The 25,516-nt window shown below is 45.5% G+C and overlaps 1 protein-coding gene across 1 annotated transcript in view; it reads left to right on the top strand.

Annotated features, from left to right (window-relative positions):
- crok (crooked) overlaps positions 1 to 25,516 on the top strand; it is a 219,725-nt gene that overhangs the window by 153,949 nt on the left and 40,260 nt on the right. The window lies entirely within an intron of this gene.

The following is a 25,516-nucleotide window of genomic DNA, read 5'->3' as shown; positions in this document are numbered from 1 at the left end:
CGAGGCGCGACGAGAAATAGGAAGGTCGCCAAGATTATTGCTTCAATATTGGCCGGATGTCAGACGTCGATGGAACGTATCGCTTCCCTCGCTCGGCCCCGAGACTATCGCGCGCCCCGTGCGACTACATCGGCTCACCCTTCGCCGCGGGGGTTGATACGGCTCCACGCTGCGTGAACTTCCTTTACAGTCGCTCATAAATTTGCTTGCGAAGAGCTGTCGTGCTCGTCCAACGGAATCCTGAAGGGGATATGGAGTTTTTGTATCAAATTAGTTTCAATGGTGCTCCCCGATTTTGAAAATTTATGCGACTTTTAGAATCAACTATGCATATTTCTTCTATAACAAAGAATTCATCTACTGTACTGACATTTCATTAGAAGCTCCATCTAACTCCTTAGTTCTATATTCTATAACAATCACTTTCCACATTCCTATTTACTATACAATTAACCCTTAGCGCTCCAGATGGTTTTGTAATTTATCAGCAACTGCAACTAATTTTTACGGTATCTCTAGTGAAAATGAAAAATGTAACATTCCTTGGATCTTTTATTTTCTTTCTGAGTACACAATTTGGATGTGTGGAAAATCTAATAATGGGGTAGTTCCTTTGATTCATTAAAATATTTGATATTATAACTGGTGTAATATTGGAGCCAGAGTTCAAAGGGTTAATACAACTCTCCAATTAGTCACACCAACTTCGCCCTCAAACCTCCTTCTCAATCATTTTCAACTTAAACGACTTTCTAGATCCACCTCAAGAATAAACCATTGTAGACGGTTCGTTTTGCTTGTCAATACTTGGGGCTTGAGATAGTCCAGGCCCATTGACAAATTTATGAACTGGGTGAGTTTTCCATTTTGGAAAATCAGTTGAGGAACAGTAATTAGTCGTTCCTCGTTAGAGCCACATCGCGTAATAAATATGTCTAACCTGACTCCGGAGTTTTTATGTTAGTAGCCCTACGCCATCAATGACGAGTCAAGTAATCAACCCCTTATTCACCAGAAAAACTCACAACAACCCCTGCAGCTGGAACTTTCCAGAAGATCCGCCCCAGGAGTGTTCTCCATAGCCGATGCCAACCGATCCCGCCGCCTCTCGAACCCCAGTGCCGGGCTCACGTGTACGAAGGGTTGCGCCGTTATTAAGCCATCTCTTACCGGTTATATCTCCCCCGTAAGCTCTTTGCTATCCCGCCCCCTCGCCGCCCCGTATCCCGGCGCTCAGAGCGCCGGCAAACGGGTTTCCGGGTCTCTCCCTCGGACCAGGCGGGTCGCGGGAATCGAAATTCACGGGCGCACGATCCGAGGGCGCGCCCGGGACCGGGACGTGTGTGTCTGGGCGCGAGGAGGAGCCGGCAGCTTGCGGAAGTTACGAAGGATTACCCGGGCCGGGTATCCGTCGCGATGGGAAACAGGTTATGTTCACGCTCGGTCGCACTGCTCGTTCGAGGAACTCGGACACGGCTGCTGCTGCTGCTGCTGTGAGTCGACGCTGCAGCTTTTTCGCGCGACGCTGGACGCCGGAGTTACAGGCGATGGGAAATTCGAGCGTGTTTGCGCGGTTTAATGGGCGGGGGAACTTCCAGACGATTCCGGGAGCAGTTGATTGACTTTGGGGGATTCGGTTTTGTTAAGCGAAACTGAGGCGCTGGACTCGCTCGGTTTATCGTGCGACTGAAGAATACGATTTTCAGCTGGTACCGAGGTAATTTTGTTTTTGTGGGAACGGTTGGAAGAATGTGCTTTGTTAGCGGAGGTTTGATATTATGATTGGTGATCTAGGAATTTTCAAACTTCAATTTATTTAATTTAAAGAATTTGTTATTCATTGCTTGGTATTTATTTCTCTATGGCTTACTCTATTGGATATATGATCGCGGATTTTATACTATGATATGATATAGTATCGTGGTTGGTGATCTAGGAATGTTCAAACTCCGTGTACGGAGTTAATTTTGTTTTTGTGGAAACAGTTGGAAGAATGTGCTTTGTTAGCGGAGGTTTGGTAGAGCTTTGTTCTATTAATCTTCAGTAGATTTTTTGGAGATACGGAGAAAGCTTGGAGATATTTTTGAGGAACAAAGGTTGCGGTATTTCATGGGTAATGGATAGGGAAGGTAAATTTACTAAGATAGGTTTAGTAAGAATCATTTCTAAGATATTGCCCATCGGTTCTACAGGGTCCGAGACAAGCCGCGTATTACAGAGCAAAATCACCGTCTCCTCGAGCCACCCAAGTTTCCATGGTAGAATATCGATTTTTAAATAGATTGAAAAACTATTTCCCGCGATGGACACGGTAACCGCGCCTTTGCCGGCAGATCTCATTTGCTTGGGGCCATAAAACGAAGCGTCTTCATCCCAGCGTCGCTCCCGACCAAAGTGTTTCGTACGGGGGAACAACGTCGGCGTCATCATCATCAAATTTTCATCAGCAATCTCCCCGCGGGGGCGTTCCATCCGCGGGAAATAAGTTTACAAGCCGAAAACACCGTCCCCGGATGCATTCCGCGCGAAAATGCAGCCGAATTAACGACGGAAGCGACGATCGTTCATCGGAGAACCCGGTCGCCCCGGACGCGGGAGCCTGAACAACCGATCCCCCATTACGGCACAAAGAAAATTCTGCGAAAAGGACGCGCTCGATTGGTGCTCCGCTCTTTTTCGAGCCGTTCCAATCGGCGCGGGGCCCGGTACGGGTTACTGAAACCCGTCAGGCCTGGGCGGAGGGGCTGAACGAGGAGCAGAAGAGAGGAAGATCAATCGTCGTTGCGGAAATGCGTTGATTTAGCAAACAGAGCAATGAGAAAGGGGATGATGGACGTGCAACGATGGAGGATGGGCGCGGCCGGGACGACGGGGGGTGGGGGGACACTGTAAACGGGGATGGAAAGATGAACAAGGGACAGGAAAGAGAGGAACGGAAAGATACGCGCCGCGGAATGGCCGCCAGGGGTTGTACCTGTAGCGGGGGCGGAGAGGAAGATGGAAAAAGGGACCGTGTGCCTTTAGTAATTACGGTCGGCACAGTGGAATCATTTGTTTGCGCATTGTTGCCGCAAAGCATTGTTGCGCGCCGGAACACGTTCCGCCGCCGCCCCCCCTCCCGCGAACCCCTATCTGCCGACCCCTTCCCTCTCGCCCCGCCGGTTTCTACATCGTGTATCCCGGCCTCTGTCGTTCGAACCGTTCCTCGTTCCAGGTTCAAACGCATTGTACCTTTGCAGGCCGACTTCCACTTTCGCGGACCCACGGGCACACGTATCGCTGCACGCGCGATCGAAATAGCTCCGTTTGTGCGTCCGCTATGGAAAACTTCGGGAATTCGGCAAGCAGGATGTGTCGGATGGTTTTCCTCCTGTGACGAATTAGGTGAATGGCTAGGACGATGCGAAGGGAAATGAATTTGTAGATGGGTTTTTGAGGATACTTTCAGCTGTGTTTGATGATTATTGAATGGAATAATAGGTTGTGATTATAATAGAGAATTAGTGTTAATGGATAAGTGGAATTAGATATTGATAATAATTATTGTAGGATTGAATTTAACGTTCGTGATTGATATTAATAGTAATGGCTGTTAACGGTGATTGCTTTGATTGTATTAATAGTAATGCGAGATTAGAATTTCGGAAATAGGAAACTTTAATTAATATTATAGATGAATGATTTGGAAATCCAGCGAAAATCGGACTCGCGTTTTATTATTTGCTCGAGTAAACGAGTATCAGGAGTTCGATTTTACTGATCACCGAAGGAGCTATTCCTCCTTAGGCCCTTGGTTCGTATCAAAAACGACTCTTTGGATGCAAGTAGATTGACTTTCCCGAGGAATTGCCCCCGCGGCATTCTCTGGCCCGGGATGGAGCCGGGCGGAAAGCGGAAGACGATATACGTGTAGCTTACTCGGAAATTCCAGCCTCCGGTCGCCGCGCCCTCGCTCCTCGACTTACGTTTCGCCGGCGCGCGCCTCAATCACTATGAATTTTCGGGTAATACATCCTTGGGGACTCACCTTTGACCCGCTTCCGCTCACTAGACCAGGCTAATTTCCCAGAAGTTCCCCAGACCGAGGCAACAACTCCGGGCCTGGCACGGTTGATGGTCCCTTGTACGAAGTTCATCTACCCCGACCCTTCAATATTTCATATTCACTGTTTAATACTCGCTAAACAATCTCTTAACGCGATACTTCGACATAATTAAACGCGACTCGCCGTCCACTAATTACGAATCAAAATTCCTCGACACATCCTTCGAAATCTCGATCTCTCACCCTCATTCTAATACTAGAACTACCGATCAGTCAATGGGAACTTTAAGAATCTATACGATCTCTAAGAATTCAGCTAATTTCAATTAACTTATTCAGTTTGAGTATTACCAAATCAATTTCTTTAGTGATTCCACAGAGGAGCATGTGTTTTATCATTGGGAAAGAAGAACGTAGGAACGGGTGAATTCAGTAGTTCCAGTGTTAAAGCGATAAACCAATAGAATCGCGTACAATGTCATTAATTTCCCAGTCATCAAAGAGCAAACATCCAATTGCACGTCCCCGAAATCTCAGAGGTAAACCAACGGTTACAATCAGCCGATACCGAAATTCTTCCGATAATAATCGAAACTTCAGGATCCACTTCGATATCTCCATGCAGTAGCGTTACAGTTCCCATCGGCATTATCGAGTAGCTGAACAGGGCCGCGGCCTCTGTGAGCCATAATCCTATACGCCTATTTTGACTACCAAACCCATCGGTCGTTTCTTTGACGTCGCGCCGTGGATCGGATGGCCCCGGAGGCATCGCCGATAGTTCGGCGTCGGCCGTCGTCGAATTTCCTCGGAGCGTCGCGCGCCGGTATGTATTCGCGCCGAGTTCCCCTCCGCGAAACAACTCGCTCTCGCCCTCGCGCATTCGTTTGTCCACCGCCGTAAATATTGAATATCCATTAGGAAATATTGCGCGATATCGAATATTCGACGCGAGATCGATACGCCTCGGCGATAGGCGCGGCGCAGCCATCCCGCCCGGCCTCTCGCTCTTCCTGTTCCACCACCTTCGCCGACCGAACCTCCCCCCTGCCACCGGCTTCCGGGGAAAATTGCTTCGCCGGCTCCGGTAGCATCTTCGATAATTAATACGGCCGTTGCGAGTCGAACCTGACGTGGAAATAATGGAGAGGGCCGAGGCAACGGGAACCGTATCGTCGGCAATATTTTCAACGTGCCCTCTCGATGCCGAGTACACGATCCCCGCCGGCCGTCGATCCGATCGTTTCCGTCGTTGTTTCGTTAATAACGTTCGATTCGCTATCACCGACTTGCCCTCTTGGCCCCTGAGTAATGGCGATGGGAGTTTAATGGGCATCCCGCGCCGCTGTCCCGTGATTAATGCCGGATGCCTGATAGGTTTGTTCCCCGGCAACGTTATTTGAATGGTTTCTTTGAGATTTGAAGTTGCTGCCGTGGAAATTACTGGGAACTGCGAAAGGGGTTTCAATGTTTCTCGAGTGGAGAGTAACCGGTTGTCTGTTCCTATGGTTTCATTCGCGCGGAAAGTGGTGAACTGGATTTATTGTCTTTTTATAGAAATTACTATAGGTTTACATATTATAGAATCTATCTTTAAGGAAAGTTTCTGCACCTCTTCAATCATCGGGAAGAACGAAACGTTAATTTTGACTCATTTGGTAGCTTCAGAAAGAACACCCTCTAAACCAGTGTTTCCCAATTTGATTTTAAAGGGGCAATTTGAAATTTGAAATATCACTTCATATATTTCACAATATTTACGCAAGAAAAATAGCAAAGATATTACAATAAATGTTATAAGAATATTATAATATAATATTAAAAACTACACAGGGCATAAGAATTTTAGAAAGACTTGCCTAGGGCGTGGCACGAGAGAGGTTGGGAAACACTGCTCTAAACAATCGCGGTAATCCCGCTTTGAACAATGCCAACTCACCGAATCCCCCGACTAATCGCGCTAATCAGCGAAAAAGCTTGCAAAGATCAAATCCAAAAATCTGCGGCAACTCGCGGCGAATGCCGTGGAACTAAATACTCGAGCAACGAGTGCCGCTCGAGCCGAACAATAAGTGCTCGACGAGTCGTGCGCCTGAAGAACGAGGATCGCCGAGATTGGAGCATCCGTCACGTTGCATTTCCCGTCGAATGCAACTCCCTCTTCTTTCATCTTTTTTCCCCATGAAAATCTTGATACGAGCCGAACGCTCGCAGCCCGGAATTCTCCGTTCGGGGTCCGCGAGAGAGATCTCTCCCGTGCGATCTAAGTGCGCCATTACAGCGCCGGAAGGACGTTTAATCTCCGCGGCTCAACCGTTCCAGCGTTTCCCGCCGCGGAGGACCGGTCCCGGGATGTTCTCCCCGCCGTTCCCCGCCGATTTTCTTCACGACCCTCCCGCGACGAGCCCTCTGATCGCTGCCCTTTCACCCGGCGACCGATCCGGACACCTGTTTGCAGTTACGCTCCCGAACGATCCTTTTGTTGCGAGTATCCGAGAATGGAATATCCCCGGCGACCCCTGATAGCCGGGGAATTGTATTTTCGTGGATTCTATGGCTGGAACGAGTATGGCGGGTAATTTAGCCGCGGATGGTTCGGAATTGTTCGAATTCGAGATGGTTTTGTCGGTTTTGCGAAGATTCGCTGGAGATTGCGGGCTTTGCTGGTTAGACCAACGGTGTGCCGAGTACGTTGTTAATTTGCATTTTTGGGCTTTAACGGTGAGATGAGTTGTTTGGTGAATTGTTGAAGATATTTGAGATCGATTTTTTGATGTAAATATAAATTATAAATAGAATTATTCCACTTGGAACAGAAATTTGTCTCATTGCTAGAGTATGAAGGTTCACGAATAAACGTCATATAGGAAATGAAATTTCAATTTCATTGTTGACGAAACAGTGCAAAGGATTCACGTGAAAATCCATGAATGTTCGGTCTATTTAAACAATCCCTTTGTCTTCTGATTAAAAGTGACTCGCCAAGGAGAATCACGAGCGGGCAACAACGGTCTCTCAAAAGAGCCGCGAATCCGGTAACATTTGTTAAGTCGTCTCTCGCGGCGGTCGCTTTAAAAACCGTGCCATTTGTAACGTCGCGAAGACGGTGTCCCCGGTAACGAGACGAGTCGCGTCGCAAGAAAGGCGTCCGAGATATCTCGCGATTAATCCGAAAGGTTTGCGCGTCCCGCTTCGAAAAAGGAACGCGTCGAAGCGACGGTGCTCGCCGCCCTCGCTCCCCGTTCCACCGTTTCCCCTTAATTCCGGCTTTAAAACGTCGCTGCCCCGACATCGCCACTGTTTCCCTCGAATTGATGCGACGATTAACAACGATCAGATTCCCGTCGAAGCTCCCATTCATTTGCACAAGGCGAAACATCCTCTGATTCACGGAGAAATATGCTCGAGGAATAGGCTCGGCGAAATATAGATCAATCGTCGATGCTTCGTATCGTTGATAATTAAACTCTGAATCTTCACGGAAACTGAGATCCTTTGATTCTCGATTTCTTAAATAAACGAAGTAGTAACTTATACCTCGAGAGTTCGTCCGATAATGAATGAAACGGAGGACTCATTGAATCTCCATTAAAATACTCATGTTATACATGGATAAATTCCAGAGCTCAAGAACCTTTTATTCCTCTTACCATTAACGGAGAAAACAGATAGAAATATAAAAGCGAAGTATTCTTCGAGCTATATCTACAGGTCATTAATTGAAACCAAGATCGAAGATCGGAGTTCATGAAAATAAGCTTCGGAGATTGATCCCCAGCTCCGAGTACGTGATCCAAAGTGCAAGGAGGAGCGAAATAATATTAGGGAAGTCGGGTATAATGTGATCGACTGATTTGGAAATCCGAAGAGACCGGGTCTGGAGGAACAGCGTGTACAGGGGAGTATCGGTGGTACCTCTTCCGTCGTGCTCCAAAGATCGGTCGAGCGAGCACGGCGCGCGGGACGAGCCGATGGCTCATTAGATTCCTGCGCGAGTGCAAGAAGTCCTCGGCGAGGACGTGACGCCGGCAGGCTATCTTTCATCCTCATTTCGAATCAGCCGTGCTCCACGGATTTCTGTTCTTGTTCGAGGCTCGAGCTTTTTATCAGACAGATCGAATGTTTCGCCCGACGCGTGAATGCCGATGAGCTCTTCCATCCCGGCGTCGCCGTCGCCGTCGCCGACGACTACGACGACTCGCCCGTCCGTTTCCCCGCTCTTTTTCGCATTCTTTCTTCGCTTTATCATGCTTTTTCGCCGGCGACCCGACGGATGATCGTCCCGCCCGAAAGAAAGGGGAAGAAACTGTTTGTCCGCGTCTCGACTCGAGTGCCTCGACATCTGAATCATTTGCGTTGCATGATGTTACGACCGTTGCTCGGTTCGGGAGGAATTAACTTGCGCTGGAAACGAATTGAGAAAGTCGACAGGATCTCGCGCGAAGAATTTTGTCTTCGCGTATTGTATACAGATATGTACGCAAATGTCGTTTACCAATAATCTTGTACGAAGTGGTAGATTTCAGGACAATCTGGAATATGTAATCCAATAAGACTATCGACGTGTACAATATGTCGTTGGTAATTTCCAGCGCAAGTGGTGAATGGTTTTACGGTTTTGCGACTTGATTTTGATAACTTCTGTAACGATAGTGTTCGATTATTGTGCTTTTCTTTGAGTTAGATCATTGATACAGTGGGAAAGTATTTTGAGTAGTATTCTGTAGAAGACTGATACTCTTGGAGAAAAAATATTTAAGAGCAAGTGCCTCTCTCTGCTAGAATATAAAGTGTTTCCTAAAATTGAAAAGTGATGGATGCGGTTTAATTATCCGCGACAGAAAGTAGCAGCCTTAAATCACAACACTTATCGAGTTACTGGTAGAGTATAATAAATTACGTGGAACAAGAAGCTTCAGGCATTCGCGTGTCTTTGGTTCCCTAAAACCATCAAGCCTGTTAATTGGAAGCAAGATTCACGTTGACGCTTGGCTTGGACCAGTGTTCTAACGTCAGAGAAGAGATAGATACTAGGACTCTTCTGGTAGCTTTTTAACGTAAACTCACAATAAACCTGCACGAAAAAGTTAACTCGAAAACACGGAATAAATACAAAATAATTAAATTTGATTCACTCGGTGTACACTAGTAACGTGGAGTGGGGCAAGTGCATAAACGGGCTCTTATTAATATAATATTGGAGAAATTGCAATATCTAATATGTAGTAATCTACTCAAAGTTAATACCATCCTGTCCACGTAGATGTCGCCAAATTAATGAGAGGAATCCCCGATTTATGCCAACCAGTTCGAAAGCACCACATGCAAAGAGCACGTCTACTTATGAAATACATTATATACTACGAAACAACATATTCGAATACGGTAAAAAGTATTTTATAGCAAACATATCAATAGTACTCTTGCCTCGTAGCATATGATATAAGGCTTCAAATCGGTTTTAATTATCGATTGTGCACATGCCCCATTTTCGGGGAAAGTGCACAGTTGGATTTTTTACAATTTTCTTACAAAATTACAATATACAAGTGAAATTGGCGTTTTCGTCAATGTCAATCAAAGCGTATTAACTCAAGTATTCATTGATTTCAATGAATGTTAAAGTATTATAAAACAAATTAAAGATACATGGGTTGAAAGTGAGACTTACTAAAAACTGGGGTACTTACCCCGCTCCACCTTACCAGCGAACAAAGCTCTCGAAAAGGCAGAAACATGGAAAAGGAAGCTCAACGTTCCTGGCACTCTCCATGGAGGCAGTCGAAAAAATGGAGGAGCATAAAATATTCAAACGCTCCATCAAAAACCTTCAATAAACCATCTCTTAGAGCCCCAGGCAAGAGGGTAGCAAAGTGGGAATAAAAAGTCGAAGAGCAGGAAGGGTTGAGGCCGAAGGGTCGGGGCGAGGTCAGACGCGAAGGAGGGAGCCAGGAAACCGGTGGATATCGGGTACGAGTGAAACTGATGATCGCCGGTGTCCCGGGATCAGGAGGAAAGGGTCGGAGCCGAAGAGGGTAGGTGGGAATAGAGACTCATCTGCATCCGGTAACATTGTTCCCCGGCTTTCAGCGTCGCGCGAGGAGGAAAGTTCTACGCGGGATGGGGGGGCAGAGCTGCGGGGAACGGGAATCGGCGGCGAGGGGGATGAAAAAGCGATTCGAAGGCGGGTAAAGGCGGGAAATGAAGGCTGAGCGGGCGTTCAGGAAGCTGCGGGAACCGTGCTCGATAATTGGGCCCGGAGTTGTCGAAAATTCACGCGAATCGATTGCTCTCGCGCGATCATCGCTGCGGGGGCCGGGGCGTGCGGGGGCGGGGCGGCAGTTTCCGATTCTTTAACAGGTGTCGGGGCGTTCGTTCTTTTCCTCGTAAAAGTTTCAGGCGACGGTTAGTCGGATCGGGATTCGATTTTTCTACCGCGTCGCCTGCCCCGGCCAATTGGCCCCGCGCATTTAATTATTTCTCTCCCTGGCCTTTCTACCGGCGCACTGAACACGGTCCACGTTGTTAAAGTTTCACGGGATTTTTTTTAGCGGCGCGCTACAGGTGCGAACGCTTGCGAACGGAAAGACGCGGTTTGCGTCCCTTTGAAGCGACGAAGGGGTATGTCGGTTGCGGGATTGCGGTGGAAAATAAGAAGCGATAAGATTGTTTTGTGCGATACTTAGTTGGGATAACTGTTTTCGAATCTGTCTATGGCAGAATCTTTTGTATCTTTTAGATAAGGTGGAGTGGGGAAAGTGCACCCCAGATTTTAGTAAGTCTCACTTTCAACCCATATATCTCGAATTTGTTTTACAATACTTTAACGTTCATTGAAATCAACGAATACTTGAGTTAATACGCTTTGATTGACATTGACAAAAACGCCAATTTCACTTGTATATTTCAATTTTGTAAGAAAATTGTAAAAAATCCAACAACTGTGCACTTTCCCCGAAAGTGGGGCATGTGCACAACCGATCATTAAAACCGATTTGAAGCCTTATATCATATGCTACGAGGCAAGAGTATAACTATTGATAATTTGCTATAAAATACTTTTTACCGCATTCGAATATGTTGTTTCGTAGTATATAATGTATTTCGTAAGTAGACGTGCTCTTTGCGTGTGGTGCTTTCAGGAATGTATCAACTTTGAGTAGATTACTACATATTAGATGTTGCAATTTCTCTCATATTGTATTAATAAGAGCCTATTTATGGTCTGGTGTTTGTTGGATGTAAGGTCTCGTCGTTTTTCAGGTGTATTTAACGGTTTTATTATTCTTCATTCTCCTCGGCCTCGAATCTATGGTTAATGCATCAAGTTCTTTAGCTCGAAGTCTTTTAACAACCGACGACAGCGTAGAGACACCCGGTTTTCGCGTTGTTCCTCCCTCCCGTTCCATAAGAAAATTGTTTACGGTATAATCGCGCGGCGTTCCGTCTCTTTATCGCTCGAATCCAGACGCGATTCGAGGTTCACGGAGTTCATTCCTCCGCCGGCGTCCCCTTTTGCCCAGCGATGCATTATGAAACGCTTTGCGGAAGCGTCGAACGAGAAGCCAGCGGTTGATCAGCCGGTGATCGATCGCGCGACGGTTTGACGGTCCGACCGCGCGAAACCGTGGACTCTTTGTTGCAACTTCTCCGCTTCGTCGTGGAACCGCTTCATTACGGGACCCTGGCCGCGGCAAATGGAAGTCGCTGCTCTTCCCGCGGCGAGGAACGACGGGAAAAAAGTGGAAAAGGAAAGTGCACGCCGGCGTTTTCGAGATTCTTCGCCGCGCCATTGTCCGCGGTAGCCTTGAACTTGATCCTCGCCGGTGAAGCTGAACAGCGAAGAAATAAAAGGTAGCTCGCTCGCGAAACTCCTCGCTTTTTATCGCTTCTGAACCTGAAATTCACTCGCCGGCGCTCGCGCCGTTGGTTTTTCGTAGGATTTGATAACGCGCGGAAGTTTCGCCGTGAAATTTCCGCCCTGAAATTGATAAACTCGAAGTCCGCGGGGCAGCTTCAATTTTTAAGGGAAAACTCGCGAAGGGGAAAGTTCTTTCGCTGGTACGCTGAACAGTCTCGAATAATTCATCGCGCTGCGCTTATCGCTGGTCTTTTTCGTTCTGGTTTGTTCCCGAAAATGAAAGAGCCGCTTTTATTGTTCTATTACACTTTGCAGGATCCCTGACAAAGTTTCTGTCATCTTTATAGCACAACTAACTTGAATGTCACGATATTACGCAGACATTTTCAATAAAAATTATTAAATGATCTCTTTGAAAACCTAATCAACAGATGCACACTTTTAACACAAAGTTGATAGATGATTTCTTCAAAAACCTCGTGATCCTTAACACTAGAACTACCGTACCAGTCAAAATGACTGGTTTCGATTTCTTTGTTTAGCAATCATTGATATCTTCTAAGCATTGAATCTTCGAAATGATTTTGAAAATAAATAGTTTCATTTGAGTACTATAATGAATATCTGAAGAAATTGTTACTACTTTACGGGAATTGCATATTAGTCGTATTAAATGCTCGGTAGTTCCAGTGTTAAGTACACGTTTCCAATTCAGTTACACGATTTCTTCAAAATCCTTCTAACCATTGGTTACACACTTCTAGCACAAATTCCTACGTGGTCCCATGATCGTCAACGAAGTTTCTCTTCCCGAAATTCTAACGTATCCGAAACAAACGGCGGGGAACGATGATTAATCCGAAAAACGGACCGCGCGAGCGTTTCTACAAATTCCGGCGAACTCGCGTAAAATAATTCCCGTCCGCGCTGTGTAACGTAAGACACGTTCCAATTACATGCGCGGTGGGTTGCCTGATTGCGCCGTTAATAAGGCGTAGGGCAGGAGGGCGCGGCTCGCGTTCGGCGAACGACACGCTCGAAAATCTCGCGGCGGCGGCGGAGCAAAGCCGCGGCAATGATTAACGAGTTTTACGGCGACCACCAATTCCGCTAACAGTTTTCTCGATGCGCAATTTCGCCGGTGCGCCGAGTCGTCCAACTTTGTTCATATCCGGCCGGTAATGGCACCTCATTTACTAATGCGTTCATAATTTAATCCGGCCCCCGACTATTTCGCGATCCGGCTTCCACCGGGCGAAGTCGTTTGTTCATAGTCGATTAATTCAATCAAAGTAACTCGCCATAAAGCACCGCCGCGCCATTCGTCTCGCGCTAGGAACGATTTCCGGGATTCTCGTGCCGCCACGGTTGATATATCGATACCGCTCGCTCGCGATTTACTTCCGGCAACGGTTGAAATGAAACCTTAGGAATAACGCGGATCGATGGTTTTTAGGTTGAGTCTTTGCGGATTTATTTATTCTTTCTGAATGTCAATAATTAAGTCTTGGGTGAAAGATTGTTAAATTCTTTGCTCCTTTGTCGATTCTATTATATTCATATTTTCTTGGTGCCATTTCGTGTATCTGAACATTGTAGATTTAATCGTAGTCTTATTTTGGAACGGATGATCTGGAGATCGTGAATATTTCAATTGATTTATGTTGTCGTGGATTTCTAATTAGAGTTATTGCTCGACACCGAGGATTCCCTTTAAAAACGACGATTTTAAATAATTGGTCGAATGTTAAAATTGCTGTCGCGGAGACAATATCAGTATCTATGTAGGAACCGCTGAAAGCCGTCGTGTTCGAGAACTATTTCGAGATGATTTACAGATTGAATTTCCAGCGGGCTGTTGCACGCCGGTGTAATTTCAGTAAACCCGAGCACCGTCTATATTAATCCCGTGAATTATTAAAACCCGCCGGAAACGCGGTTACGAGACACTCTGTATTCTAATCGGCTAGGAACATTTTTCTAATTTCTCGTTCGTATTGCTAGACATTTCTAGAAGCAACGTAATTATTTAAATAAAATCGTCTGATCCATTTTTAATGATGACATTAATTACACTAAAGATATTAACTCTGTAATAACATACGTGGCATTAATGGTATTTAAATATGTTTTATTTTTAAAAAACATAGGAATAGTAATTCCTTTCCATCCCTTTTAGATACATGTATTTATAAATTGTTATATAAATATATATTATGGTATTAATGGAATTTGGAACGCGTCAAATTGACGCATATTGGATTTTAGAAATATTATTTTGTTAATGTTTACGCCGATTTTGATTGATGCCACACTGACATGTACCCCAATTACCTACTATCAAATCTCCAGTTTCCACAATCTAAATAAACGAGCATCAATTCTTTTAGGAATAATGGAATGAAGTGTACAATAAATATCCGTAAACCTAGTGTTAATAAAATAAAGCTATTTATTCCTAGCTCTCGATAATATATAGTGTTACTATAGTATAGATAGTGAAACAGTGGATCTTGAGTAATCGAGACCTAGGAATAAATATATGTATTTAATAAACTAAAGCTATTTATTCCTAGCTAGGAATAAATATGTATTTAACACTAGGTTTACGGAACGCGTCAAATTGACGCATATTGGATTTTAGAAATATTATTTTGTAAATGTTTACGCCGATTTTGACTGATGCCACACTGACATGCACCCCAATTACCTACTATCGAATCTCCAGTCTCCACAATCTAAATAAACGAGCATCAATTCTTTTAGGAATAATAGAATGAAGTGTACAATGCTCGTAAACCTTATACCATATAATATTACAATAAAAACTGAACATTTCAATAAAATCGCATCGAGCTTCCAAGTACCAGCGTACAGCAGTGCGAATGCATCAACCAGGGGAAAGTGCATCTTTCCGAGGATCCGAAGAAATCCGTGCATCGTACGTATTCGCTGTCGTTCAGCGATCATTGTCGGACCGTTCCGTGTATCGATCCGAGTATTTCCGGCGCGGCGGTATTTCCCCGGAAGCGGACGAGTGCGCGGAAAGGACGGGTGGCGAGAAGAACCCGACGTCGAAGTGGACATGTGGTCGTTATGACGGCGAGCGACGTTAACGAGCTGCTTTTAAGGACTTCTGCCGGGAAAAGTTCGGCAGCAGGACTTTATTGGATTGCGAATTTCCTCGGAATCGCCGGGGCAAATGGCTATTCCGACCTGGAACGGCCTCGAATGTATATTTCACGCGCGGCCTTACGACCCTGTGCTTGAACGCCGTTTCGCCTGGGAGATATTTCAAAGATAAATTTACCGATAAAAACGAATGAATTATACTTCGCGGATGAAATGGAAGTAATGCTTTTCTAGTCTCTTATCGACAGCTGGGGACCACTCGCCCCTACGATTCGGTGAAACGGTATTTGATCGGTCGTTTAACTAGAGACCTCGATTTCCCGATAGAAAAGATACAAGTTAAATCACTTATTCAACGCGTTTACTTAATCATTTCAATACTATTATGAATATTAAAATCAAATTTAAAGCTGCAGAATTCTAAGACTCTAAGATATCTCAAACATTTTAACACTAAAACTACTACACGAGTCAAATTGACCTACTTCAGAATTTTGCAAATATTTCAATTGTGAAGGCGATTTTGTGGAAAATGTTAAATTATACTTACGTATTTGTACAGATACAATACTAGAAGACACAAAAATTGGAAACAAATCACTCTAATTGCTCGGTAGTTTTAGTGTTATACCCCAGGAGTCTCAAGAGAAGCAATAACAAGATTACAACATATATCTCCAATCATCTCTCCCCTAAAACAGTGTTTCTTTCCGGTTACAAATCGAACGTCACGGTTTAATGAGAGCCTTAAACCCACAGAAGATTTACGTACCGACCTAATAACAATCCCGGGTTAGTTCCCAGCTACCGTTTCCCTGGGCCGAATCTCGAGACGGCTACTAAACCTCGAATCTCCCCTATCAAGCTAAGACGTCCCATCCCAGCAGCCCCTCTGCAACGAGGGAATATTTTATTCCCTCTTGTCCGAGATCGTAAAAGCGGCCGGTCCGATTCATCCTCGAGGCCTGTAGCCGGCCGCGATATAACGGTGCCCCGGTATATTGCGTTACCGGGGGAAACCGGAAGGGGTTGCCGGCGGAATCGATCGTATCGCGGCCTCTAGGAACCGGCATGGAACGAGTTTACCGGTAGTTTCTGGTGGGCGTTCGTTCGAAACTACTCCTCCGTCGACAGCGGCGGAGCCCGGTGATCCAACTTCTCGGATGCAGGCCCGTGGGCGGTGGTCTAGGTATAAGTAATAGCTAAATTAACATCTTAGTGTATCCCGGGAGCGTCATCTGCTATCTACGAGCCGTTCCTACGCCCGAAGTCGTAAGACGTAAGCGACAGCGCAAGCGGACGACGCGGCGCGACGGGACGAGACGAGACGAGGAGCGACGGGGCGCATCGGTGATGGTGTTACGAGAATGCATCCCCTGATGACGCTACCAGCCATCACCCTTTAAGCTCGTCGTTCACGAATACTGGGGATGTTACGCCTCTCCTGCGACCGGTTCGCAGTTTGTTTGTCATGGCGAGAGGGAGTATGCTTCTTCGGGGGCAATGGCTGATGGATGCATTGAGAGGTCGCGGCGGAGTCGATGTGGAAATTGACAGCGATGCTGGTGCTGGGGTAGCGATGAGGATGTTCGGGGGATTGAAAGGGAGTTGGAAAGTTTGTGAGAGGGAAGTTGAGAGTTTGGAGTGGTGGGAAGTTGAAGGTTTGAAGGTTTGGATTTTTGAATGATTGGATGTTTGGATATTTGAAAGTTTGAATGATTGGATGTTTGAAAGTTTGAATGTTTGGATGTTTGAATGTTTGAATGATTGGATGTTTGGATGTCTGAAGGTTTGAAAGTTTGAAAGTTTGAAAGTTTGAAAGTTTGAAAGTTTGAATGTTAGAAAGTTTGAATGTTTGGATGTTTGCATGTTTGGATGTTTAGATATTTGAAAGTTTGAATATTCGAACGTTTGAAAATTAGAACATTTGAAAGTTTAGAAAGTTAAAAACTTGAAAATTTGAATTAGTTTCTACCATGGAGTTCTAAAATGTTCAAGAGACCGTCCGATTACAATGTTGTAATGGAAATTTCTTTGATTTTTCAATTTCATTATACGCTGCAATTAACCTGGGAACAATGTTCGTCACCGATGATCTCGCGACTCGAGGTATTTTAACAATCCCGTGGAACGGATAACTTCGCCTGTTTCGCGCGGTTGAAAACGAGTCCGGCGGAACGACTCGCGTTTCACGGAATCGCGATACGCGGAGGAACGTTTCACCGGGTTGCAGGAATTCCACGAAAAACTTCTGCAGGAAGTTCGAACGAATTTTAATTCGTGATCGTTTAATTAGTAGAACGGCCGCGTTCAGATGCGGCGGCGGGACTCGGGCTTTCAGCTTTGGAATGCGCCCATGGATTCCGACGAACTCCCAAGAAGATTCTTTTAATTGGAACCCGTGGGACGACGATCGACCTATTAACTTCCCGACAGGACTTCTCCACGTGTTTACCTAATATAATAATCCATAATTTGTCACTTTGCAAAATCCTTATGAACGTCAACTGTTCAAGCACAAATTAAATAATCCACACAGTTAACTTCTCACGCTACTGTACAACAAATTACAAACAAAATCAACATTCCAACCTCAACATCTCAATCTCCAACAAAGCTTCACACTATCAACAAAAGATTCACAATCGCAATTGTCATAAATTACTCGAAACTAATACTCATTATCACTCAAAAAACATGAAGAAACCATAAACGCAACGTTCGACAAACACATTCAACAGACGATGCACTCCGACGCGCACAGTTGCATTCGTCCAGCGCACAGCCCCAATTTAGATAGCCTAGCCGCGACGTTCGCGACTTTTAAACGGTGATCTTTGTTGAAACTCGGCGGAGCGTGCAAATATTTCGACAATGTTTCGCAGGGGTTTCGTGTAATTACCCCGAAGGTCGAGGGTCGTCGCGCCGGACGATGCGGCGCGCGGTTCCGCGCACGCGGCTGAACGTGACAGCTACTTTCAAATACGAAATATGAAAAGCTGGCCTCGGACGAGTGGCTCGTGGTATTTCACCGGGGCACGAAAGTTCACCGGAATTAACTCGATGCGCCGGGACAGAGAGCGTCCCGCCAATTTTCCGCGTGAAAGCGCTCTGTTTCGGGAAGACGAATCGCCGGCGCGATCTTTCGCCCCGAAATTCAAGGCGGCGCGTCGGGCTTTCCTACGAAATCCTCGAACTGCGACCGCCTCGCGAGGAAGCGACGACGGAATCGTCCGCCTTGATAAAATTTGAAACAATAAACGCTCGTTCGATTCGAATAACCGTAAGAATTCCCATCGCGACTCTCGGATCCGGCTTCAATTATTTCCACGGTAAAGCGAGGACTCCTCAAGCATTGTCCCAGCCCGCTATTACTCGACGGAAATCGCGCGAGAATGATTATTGCTCGAAGAAGGCTGGAAAACGAAAACCATCGCAGTCCATTGTACGAGCGTCAGTCCGCCGTTCCCATTCAAGCATTTGTTTCCCACGGAAGTTAATTTACCTTTTGAAAACGCGACGCCGTGGGCGTTGCAACGGAATAAGTTCCACGGAATTCCAGTGAGCCGGAATATCCCGCGCATCGAAGGGGCCATTTATTTCCTCCCGATCTACTAATCCAATTAAAGCTATTCGTTCCTCGTTTAGTTAATTACCGGATCCACCGAGTTTCTTTGCCGCCCGACGCGTCCGAGGAATTCAGCCGGACGAGTGGGCGTCCTTAGCGCCGGCCGGAAGGGGTCGGTTCCGGGGACGTTTGCAAACTCGAGGACGCCTCTCTGAAGCGTCGCAGCGACGCGTCTCGCGAGAACGGTCGCCGAGGCGCGGGCGAAAGGGCGGGGGGAAAGGGCGAGGGAAGAAAAGACGGAGGGGAAAAAAGAATAAAGTTCCTGTAATTCTCCGTAGCGTTAATTAATTAAAGACCCGGCGGGAGTATCGTCGGGGCCGGACACCGGGCGAGGCAGTATTTTCGTTTGGGAACGCGAACGATGCCGGGACGAGGGGGGGGGGGGGGGGGGGGCGGACGCGGTCGGAATCCGGAATGATCGCGTTGCAAAATTCCTCGGGGAACGACGCGGGAGGAGTGGGCGGTCTTTTGAGCACTGCGAAGACACTTCGAATTAGTAAACCGTAATGGCAGCGAGGGGACGACGACGACGACGACGACGACGACGGACGGAACGTCCTCGAGTTAATTATTATCTTCGGAGGAGGTCGGGAACGGACGCAACGGGAATTCACGAGCTGAAGATAATTCTTGGCGGGAGGTATTGCGCTTTTGTCGACGGTCAACGGAGAACGTGACAATTTCGACGAGGAAGAAGCGCTGTTCGCTTCACTGTGTCCTTGGGACGAGTGGCTTTCGGTGCTGAGTTTAGTTGTTAATTTTGTAATGTGAACGCCGACGCGAGGTTCTTGTTCGGTGGGAATTGAACTGAAGTTGGAATGAATCGAGGGGATCTTTTTTGTATCTCTACTGTGGATTACAGTTTGTCCAAGATGTTTGGTAGATTGTTTTGGTATTTGAGGATGTAGCGCGTAGATGCTTTCTGAGCAGAATGCGTCTATATAGTAATTGTTGTTTTTGTTATGAGAAAAGAAGGATTTTGAAGTTTATTGACACTTTGCACTCGTAAGCTTTCCACTAGAAACATTCGACAGTTTGAACTAATGAGGATATTGGATTTTAGGATTATTATTTTGTAAATGTTTACGCCAATTTTGACTGATGCGATTACACTGACATGTACCCCAATTACCTACTATCAAATCTCCAGTTTCCACAATCTAAGTAAACGAGCATCAATTCTTTTAGGAATAATAGAATGAAGTGTACAATAAATGCCCGTAAACCTAGTGTTAATACCACAATATATATTTATATAACAATTTATAAATACATATACCTAAAGGGGATGGAAAGGAATTACTATTCCTATGTATTTTTTAAATAAAACATATTTAAATACCATTAATACCACATATATCAAATGAAACGGTGACTGAGAGTCGCCTCTCGAGTGCAAAGGGTTAACGGTGATTGAAAATATTCTCATCACTCGAGTGCAGATTGTACATGTAAATAGCGCACGGGAGGAGGATAGAGATCACAGAATACTTCCATCTTCGTTCGTCTATTTAATTTTCTGTATAGAATCATCTTCGAGATTCCATTCCGCACTGGATTGTGCCGTCCAATGACGACTGTATCGTTCGCCGATCAATTCCCGAAAACGTCGCTCGAGCGTCGTGACCAATCGTGAAAGGGTGAATCGTGCCAAACCCATGGCGATCTGGCACGAACCTCGGCGACCCTTCGAAGGGACACGGGGCGTTCCGCTGCGGAATTCTTTCGGCAAACCGCAACGATAATCCTCGAATCGATCGATTTCGCGACAAGGTTTCCCTCTAATTCCGAGCCGGTCCCGCTCTTGCCGTTTCGCTCGCTGTGAAACGATCGTTCAGTCGTTCTTACCGATGTTTCCTTGAAAATACAACGGGAAACAATACGATCGTGTTTTCCGTGGGATTTTTAAAGCGATCAATGCTCGCGGAGGTTATTTACAAACTTTTAAATCACCTGTCGGCGCAATTGTCCTCCGGCCGGCCGGACGAAATTCGAGAAAATATCGGGCCGGCCTGCGCGGCATTGTGAATTCGATATGAATGCGGATTCAACGGCGATTAATAAATAACAGAAGGCGTATAGAACTCATAAAGAGGTAAAAAATATCAAATACCGGATGCGTCGCGCCATTGTGAATTTAATATGAACACGAATGCGCCTGAGATTTATATCCCGGAAAAATTTCGAACGCGAATTTCCCGGTTTAATCTATCGCCCGCGCAACGTTTTATTATAACCTGTGGGGGATCAATCTCGGAATGAAATCCTCGCTTAGCTTCAAGTGCGAAACCACCCCTCGCTCGATCATTACTTCGGAAATCCACTTTCATTTATAAATAACGATATTCAACGTTTCATGCCACGCCGGCGAAATCGCGGGGAAACCGAAAAAAGGAATAATTAAAGTAAAAGCAATCAAATTTTCTCACGCGATGCTCCGTGTATAAAGTAATCAAACATCGAAACTTATCAAACGTCATATATTCAACTGATCATGTCTGTTCATGACTTACCGTTTCTACCTCCAAGTTTTCGTTTCTAGTTCCGTTGCACCGAAAACAATGCTCCTTCGACGTTCGCTCCATACTTTCACCGTTTTCACGAAAATTCACTGTTTGATCATAATTTCAGAAACACCCCGAGCAGTTCGAGCAACTGATACTCGAGTTCCCGGAAATATTATACACCGCCGTTATAATTAACCGTCTTTCCGAGCACGCGACCCGCGAGCCGAGCAATAATATCGCAAATTGTTCCGCGAAATTTCGCGATGCGGCGGCGGACTGTACCTATGATGGATTTATACTGAAATTGGAGCCGCCGTGTCGTTTGAGGGTTTCAATGGTGTCACGTTGCGGGTTGCCAGCCTTTGATGCACGCGCCGCGTACCGCAAACAGGGAGAAGTCTTATCAAGTAGACGTGCACCGGGGAATGGTTATCCGTGCTCGCCTTCATCGCTATCGGAGAGCGTCGTTTTGTTAACGCTAGACTATCGGTACCTCCGAGCGACGCGCAGAAGTTGCGAACCTTATGGAACAGATCCGATTATATCTCCAAAATGAATTATCCTTTTAGCACGTCTCATTCCATAATCGTTTTATAAAATTTCCAGTTCTCATTTCGATTGCATGGAATCAAAACTGACATGCCCTATTTATTCAAATCTAAAATGGTTGAATCAACTTAACTCGAAATATTCGATGTCTGGATTTAGACTCCGTTAATCCTATTTACCCTGGATCACTGATTTTTCGTTAAAATAACTGTTGTATCTATTTGCGTCTAGAGAACTAGTCCATTTACGTCTATTTACGTCTAAGTGCTTGTCAGCTGAATATACTTCAACACCTGAGCGACCTTTCTCGGTAATCTAATTTGAATCTCTATTAACATCAGTCACTTTCGTGAACCATCATCTTTGTATTCTGTCAATTATTAATCCCTTACCTTAAAATAACGTGTCAGACACGTAATATAGATTTCAAACAGAATCGAACAAACATGAACATAATCTCTTTCAATACAAATTTAATATTATTCTTCTACATCAATTATACTTTGGAGCAAAGTTCCTTAATAAATTATTAATTACAAAGTAGTTGTAATCATAGTTAAGGAATAAATCGCAAGGCAAGGGGTTAACTCTTCCTACATCAAACACCTGAAAACCAAGTCGAATCGGTTCAGAGTTCACGAATCTGTCGTATCAGATCATAGAGGTGCCAAAAGTCTTCGCCGAAATCGACGATCGAATTTCCAATCGACAGCGCGTTTGAACGGGCAGAAAGCTTCCTCGCAAATAATCGCAGAATTTCTCGCGAATACGAGTCCGAATCTAATTACCGGTTTATCCTCCGCCGGTTCCCTGGGCGGATCGTGGCGGCTCGTACGCGTGGCCCGTTAAAAAGCGCAGCACGGAATTTTCTAGCCTTTCGACTGTCCCATCCCGCCTCGAGTTACCCTTTATCCCGCGCTGCCCCTGTATTTCCCGGGAAAATGCAAATTCCGGGTCACCGGCATCGACTCGAGCGATATATCGCAGCGGCGACGCAGAAGGGAAGTGGATGTACGTGTGCGGAAAGATAGAAGGGGATGCACCGGCGAATATATATCCCCGGCGAATTTTTCCATATCCTCGGAACGGAGGATCTTAGGCACTCAATGGCGAGTCGCGAACTGCTGGATGTCCCGGCGAACGAACGTCTCTTCATTTCGCCGATGATGGAGACAGGGTGGAACGTAGTGAACCGAGCGGTGGGACCGGGATGATTGGATCGTCGATAGTTTCCACGCGAGGCTGGGCCTCGAAAGAAAAATCTTTTGCTTCGTATTGAGGACTCCGAGTGAGCAGGATTTGCACTTATTCGTGGTTCGTAACTGACGTCGTTTCGGATCTGGAACTTGGGGTTGATTGCGACTTAGAATTTTGAATACAGGAATTAACTGCTTATTCTACGACAATGAGTGAGACTCGTGGTGAAGATTTTTAACATGATTCAACAAATATATATGTATCTATAATAATATATATTATAATAATAATATATATATGTTAGTTCGTTCGAATGCAAAGTAAATATTATTCCTCTGTAATCAACTATTATACTTAAAAGGTAATGTAGGCGTTTCGTATAAGTTCGTTTTGCATTAAATAGGACTGTATCTGTCTATACTTAAATCACGCTAAGTCTGGCCAAAAATGTATAATACTCCTTCACTGACCTAAACCAGGGATATTGAACTGCTTCTCCTCAAACTAGTGATTCTATGTCAGTGGTTCCCCTATACGTTTACTAGAGCAGTTGTTGAAACTGTATATGAGCGGCTTTATGAATGAGTGTTCGATACACAGGTGGAAAATAGGCATGGAGAGGGTAACTTAAGGTTACTAGGGGAGTGAGAAGAAAGACCCTATGTGGTTTGCAAGCCACTATGTCATTGGTCTTTCAAATTCAAAGTAAATATTATTCCTCTGTAATCAACTATTATACTTAAAGGTAATATAGGCGTAACATATGCTTAGAATTTTTCTATTTTTCAAACAAATTATTAATGACAAAGTGACCGTATCGAATATATTGTAAATATTAATACAAATATTGTAAAAGAAATCATAGGCCAAGGGATTAATGTAATTTAGAATTTCGAGTTTCGGAGTTACTGTAATTTAGAATTTTGAATTTCAGTTACAGCAATTCAGAATCTCGAATTCGGGGTTTACTATAGTTTAGAGTTTGGAATTCAGTGACTACTGTAACTCAAAATTTGAAATTTAGAGTCCACTATTCCGAACTATGAAATGTAAAATTTCAAGCTTGGAGTAACTTAGAATTCAAACTCCATATCCAAGAATTAAGTTACAATTTCCATTTAATCACAGTTAATCAAAATTCGTCCGAAGCTTGATAAAACCGCAGCTACAAAATTCCGCGAACCAGTCGCAGTTAGCTGCCAATTCTTCCGCCACCGATGCAAAACAAAACACAATTATCCCCCAATCGGTATTTAACCCGCGCGACGGACATTTATAAAAATGAAAGCTTGATTGGGTCGAAAGGGACCCGAAGTACGCACCGGAGTTAATTACAGCGTCGGATGATCCGCAGCCGATCGATCGGCGGCGCGAGTTTGACGGACGCGCCGATAACGAAACGAAACGCGTCGGAATAAACGAATATAATAGATGCGCGGCGGTTATCCGTTTCTCCGACGGTGCATTAAAATATTCCTCGCGATGGATCCGCGCTGCACCGAGTCGTGAATCCGCTACGGGAGTTGCCGGTATTGCGATTCGCCCGGCCGAGCCAGCTAGCTGAGTCGCCCGACGCCGGAAGCTGAAATATTTTCTAAACTGATAACGTCGCCGGAAACGGTGTCACGGAAAAATCGCGCGGCGGACGCGTGTCGTTCACCCTTCGGTTTCTGCCCGAGGTCCTGACGTCTCGAATAATGTATACACGGCAGACGACGCATCTCTTCGCTAAGGGGCGCGCGCCAGCGTCCCGGACAGTTTCAAATCAGAGGCAGTAAAAGATACGGCCGATTTCGCGCTCGAAATAAAACGCTCCACTGTCTTCTGCTAGATGTACTTCGGAGACGCACATATGATACAGTTTTGCGAGAGGTTCCGAATGCTTTTGCGGGATCCATCGAGGTGGCGAAATAACATTCGAGAAGAAAATTTGATTAAGCCTATAAGCGATGTGTTTTATGTTTTATGTAAAAGGAGTTTTCCTTGAGAAGTTGGATTATTTTTTAGAAGTGATAGAATGTTTCAGTATTTTTGATTATGGCGTTGGGAATACCTGAGTATTGCTAAGACGTGCTAATAGATGCATCGAACCCTTAATGAAGCTCCATCATCGACGAAGCTTCACAGAGAGTTCCAACCCCTTTCCCCAAAAATCCGCATCACCTAGCCGACACGAGAAACGATCGAGCCGACGGCGGTCCAACAAATTATCCCCGAAATCGCGGGGACTCGGCGACAATTCCTAACGAACCATCGATCATTCCGCGCAGACGTCGCCCGTTATTTCCGTAGCGCGCGACTGCCGGCGTGTAATTAAGGGGCGTAAAACAAACGTATCGTTGCGTCCCTTATCGCGGGCGTAACAAATTTTACAGCCCCGGGGCCGGGGTTAAACTGTCATAAAAGCAAATGAAAGGGCGCCGATAAATCTTGATATAAAAGTTCATCGTCGCGGGTGCGCCGCGCTGGAAATTGCCCCCTCGAAACGATCATCCCGGCGATATCTTTCGCGCGCCGCGGAATAAAGCGGTCTCGCGCGGGCCGCGTTCGCGCGCCATGATTGATACGATACGGCGCGGTTGATCGTCACCCGACTG

This window comes from Nomia melanderi, chromosome 12 (assembly GCF_051020985.1).
Source record: "Nomia melanderi isolate GNS246 chromosome 12, iyNomMela1, whole genome shotgun sequence".
In the NCBI taxonomy this organism is placed as follows: Eukaryota; Metazoa; Arthropoda; class Insecta; order Hymenoptera; family Halictidae; genus Nomia; species Nomia melanderi.
Note: the sequence above shows the minus strand (reverse complement) of the source record. Positions and strands in the feature narration are given on the sequence as shown.